The sequence below is a fragment of the Bidens hawaiensis genome, unplaced genomic scaffold (genome assembly GCF_021521415.1).
Source record: "Bidens hawaiensis isolate Kalapana, Puna unplaced genomic scaffold, B.hawaiensis_p1.1 tig00065960_1, whole genome shotgun sequence".
In the NCBI taxonomy this organism is placed as follows: domain Eukaryota; kingdom Viridiplantae; phylum Streptophyta; class Magnoliopsida; order Asterales; family Asteraceae; genus Bidens; species Bidens hawaiensis.
In genome coordinates this window covers 64,016-68,498 of record NW_027501737.1, presented here as the reverse complement: position 1 = coordinate 68,498, position 4,483 = coordinate 64,016, and the positions used below count along the sequence as shown (strand labels likewise).

Here is a 4,483-nt window from a genome sequence, read left to right as displayed (position 1 = left end):
TTGGGCTGAATGTGGTTTAATTGTATTATAGGAAATCTGTCTGAGCTTCATTCCTTATTGTGTATGGCTCAAGTTAGGGTTTTTTGGGCCGGGTATTATGGTCCATTTATTAGTTATTAGCCCAAAGATAGAACTATTTTCGAGGGTTAGTCTACACTTCGGGTATGTCTCAACTCTCATTGGGCTCAGGGCTGATGCCTAAAGTTTCGTATTCTTGTATTCGTTTTATGAAATTTTGTCAGATTGTCATCACATCTACCAAAAACTAAGATAGCCTGAAATAGATAAACACAGCTGATGCCTAAACACAGTTGTGTAACTTTACCTCAATCAATCTACTACTAATTTGAAACACCCCGGCTAAGCGGAAACGTCTGAGTGTGACGTACAGATTGCTCAAACACACGTGACACTATTAGGTGACCATAATAACAATATTTCATTTAAATATTCATGTAACACAAGTTAATCAAATAATACAAGTTGTAACAAATAAAAAAACAAAAGATGAGTTGTTCTTTGAATATCCTATAGGAATGCTATGTGTCTTCTAACTTTCATCCTCGTACCAATACACCTGTAACATATGTATAAAATAAAGTCAGCTATGAACATAGCTGGTGAGATTCCCACAGTTTGATATAATACGTAAAAATCCTACAATTCCATGAAACTTGTGAAACGAGCACATAAGGGTTCTTTACACTCGATGCAATGGACCTGAGTGCAAAGAACAAACGAAGGTCCTTTCCAGTTGGGGCTACCAACGTACTCGGATATGGGGTCCCTTTTCCACTCGATACAAATGGACCTGAGTGCAAAGGGGGGCGTATGATCATACTTATTGGCAACCACTGAGCAAGTAATTCTGAGCAAGTAATCAAGTAAACACACAAGTCCATTTAATAAATTGTAGTTTTTAAGCAATATCGTATATACTTGAAGTTTTGTAGGATACATATGCTACCCCAAAATATGAAAACATTTAAAAAGGGGGTGGTGAGAAACTCACCTCGAACTCGAAGACAACTTGTAATAAAAGTCGAAAGCATAATACGAAACCGAAGCAACCGAACTTCAAGAACTATAAATAGAACACAAACAAAATCTAACTATCGGGATTGAAAATGTTATAAATATTTGGTTAACGAAATATTGCGTTAATTAGCATTTTACTGATTTATAATGTTTTAATATTATAACTTTTAACACTAATATGAGAGTTACGATATTACAAGGTACGGATTTTACATGCTAAAAGTGTATTAAATGTTAGCGAATAGTTTAATAATAGTATAAATTTATTTAGGTTTTAGTTATTATTATAATATCACCGAAGTATGAATTTATTTAGAAGTTAGTTATTATTTTATTATATAAAATTACTATTTTTATAGTTTTTGATTATTTTAATAATATTTCTATTTAACGGAAATCCGGTTAATATTACGATGTAAAGGGCGCAACGAAAAAGATACGAAGTTAGATTTTTGCAAAAAAAAACACTTAGACTAACGTTTACACGAAGAATTTATATTTTCAATGAAAGCGTTCTAAAGAATTAGAGTTTTCGTTTTAATAAATAAACGGATTTTAAATATGGCTTGTGAAAACGAAAGTTGGGTTTTTAAAAGGAAAAGTGATTAAATATATTTTATATTTCATTTATAAAGTTTTTATTTGGTAAAAAAATTATGATTTTATTATGATTTTTAATATTTATTTAGTAAAAAACAAATAAGAATTGTTTAAAAAAAATGAATATACAAAACTACAATGACCTGGGTTGGAACCCGGGTCCTCCAGGTTATGCACAAGAGACTTAACTACCGGACCAAGTTGGTTTGTTGGTTTAAAGATAGAAACAGATATATATAACTTAATATGAAAACTTCATCATCTCCATTATTCAAAACCCTAGCATCTAATCATCTTGATTCGTTCCATGTTGGTTTAAATTATGTTAGGGATTTTGTTAATTGAAGAGAAGTGAATCAAAAACATATAATACTTACTTGGTAACGTTTTGGTTTGATGACGAACACGGCTCGCCGGAAATACGAACTTGACATAATTAATAGGGGATTACAGAGGGTAATTTATGTATTTTGATGTTTGGTGCAAGTTTAGTTATGAGCCTAGGACCTATTTATAGTGTTATAGCCTATTTAAAAGTTATCAGGGTGTGGTGAGAGCCATGACCCGTTTATTTTTTTACTATAAAAATGTTTCTTAATTATAAATAATATTTTTTTTAAAAAAAATCGAATATTAAATTTTAACATATCCCTATTTTATAGGATTTTCATATCAAATATTTGATGAAAATATTTTTAATATAATGATATGTTATAACCCGTTTAAGGGTAATATGGGTTTGGTAAAACTCATACCCATGAATTTGGGTCAAATCAATGAGAAATTTTCATTTACAAATAAAACAATCTGATGATTTGAGAGAATGTAAGGAACAACCAAAGAGCTTTTAAAGGTTTCGTGTATCACAATTTTTACGTTCATACTTCTTTTACTTTTCTTTTTGTGACGTAGGAGAATTAACATAATTTTTATTCTATACACAAAATATTTATTAAAATAGTAATTAGTTGGCCTAAACACAATATTATCACATGCATGTAAACCTTTACTTAATCAAATGACAATGCAATATACTAAATGCATAACGCAAATACATAAAATGGTGACCCAGAGGAGACTAGAAAATAATAAAAAATAATCAAATATGTTTAAACACCTAGTAAAAACTAATTTATCTGTTGTTTTATTAACCTGGCCCGTGTAATCCATTACACATCGAATCCGCATTTGCTTCCAAATACATAAACAAAACTACATATTTTGAATATCAAATCAATCAAACTCAGCGCCCCCTTCCGAATCAGACAAGGGCAAAAGCGTATGAACCCCAAGAACATGCCCATTAAGACACGTAATACTAGATACAATCTTCATACGTGCCCAACCGACAGCTGGCACTTTGTGGGATCATCTTCGCCTGCAACATACTCCACAACTTCGCTTTACAATAAGGGCAAAACTCTGCAGGATGAAACTTAGCACCACGTTTAATAAGCATCTTTCGCACCTTCGATGTGGCAAATTACTTAAATACCCCTCTAAAGAAACCCACATCCCCTTTTTTCTCCTTGGTCCAAATGCTCACACGGGTCCGACACATACAACACGTTGCTTCTACAATTCGATATCAGAAAGCTTTTACCAGACGTCCTAGAAACCGAGTCCTGTATGCGAAGTGACCCGGAATGTGAACCATGTTAAACAAACCCTTTTTAGTGCAGCCCGAACAGTAGATAAGAAGCTTCGCGAGTGAACTCCAGTTCCCATCTACACTATGGCTGCCGCTAGATTGAAGATCTTGCATCATTTTAGGGGCTCGGGTTCTACAAAACTCTTTCCAGAGGACTCGCTTGACAAGATCATCAAACCACTTGCAGACACATGAAAGTGTGGCGATGATTTTGGGGTTCCAGTTTAGATGTTGCAGAATTAGGAAGATGACATCTTCACTTATGTGTCCTTTTGTGCACTTATAGCTTGCATAGTGTATGCATCTGTACTGCTTGGTTATTATCATTGCCTGCACATGGTGAAAGATGAAATGTAGCATAATATTATCAAACAGTTGGTGCAAAATCATAGAGTAAGCCTAATTTGTTTACATATAAAGAAAGGCAACTGACGATTTCTAACACGGCATGAAGTTAGCAATACGGAGTTAAACAAGTTTCGGTTTGAGGTTAACAGGTGGACACATTTAAGACATGATTAAATTTGTGTCCAAACAGGTTAAACACCTATTAATAACTTGTCTAGCACCACAAGTTTAGGATAATACAAAGATTAAAAGGCTAAGTTAAAGGCAGTGATGGTTGGGTAAAAGTTAATTATTATTATATATTAAGTAGTTATATTTAGTTAAATAAATGAACGAACATTGGTACTTCAAGCATTGTTATGTGTTTTCAGGACATTGGAAGCTATGGAGCTTAATGAGGATATTTACAGGCTTGGAACGAAGATCAAGAGGTGAGATATTGGAAGTGCACACATCACGAGGCAGTCAAGAAAAGAAAATAAAATAATCTGAAATATTACATCTTCGCGATACGCGAAGATGTAAAGAAGGGCAACTTCGCGATACGCGAAGTTGCAGAAATCAGGCCCGACTATTTTGTCCTTCGCGATATGCGAAGAAGCAAGCCAGGACATCTTCGCGATACGCGAAGATTCTTAAGTCGGCCAAAAATCTAGGTTTGCCTTGTATAAACCCCTTAACCTCCTTGTAACGTCCGTAAATCTCGTTAATCGGCTCGATCGTTTATAAATGTTGGTCAAAAAGCCGGGGTTTCATCTTTCTAATTTAGAGTCTTGTAATACGTTTTAAAAGTCCGTTTGTCCATCCTTTTTTTCCCAAAACATCCGACATTTTTGTTTATCGGCA

The 4,483-nt window shown here is 33.8% G+C and overlaps 1 pseudogene; it reads right to left on the bottom strand.

The window, feature by feature from the left end:
* Positions 1–2,816: 2,816 nt before the first annotated feature.
* LOC143604604 (EID1-like F-box protein 2 pseudogene) lies at positions 2,817–3,616 on the bottom strand (annotated as a pseudogene).
* Positions 3,617–4,483: the final 867 nt, after the last annotated feature.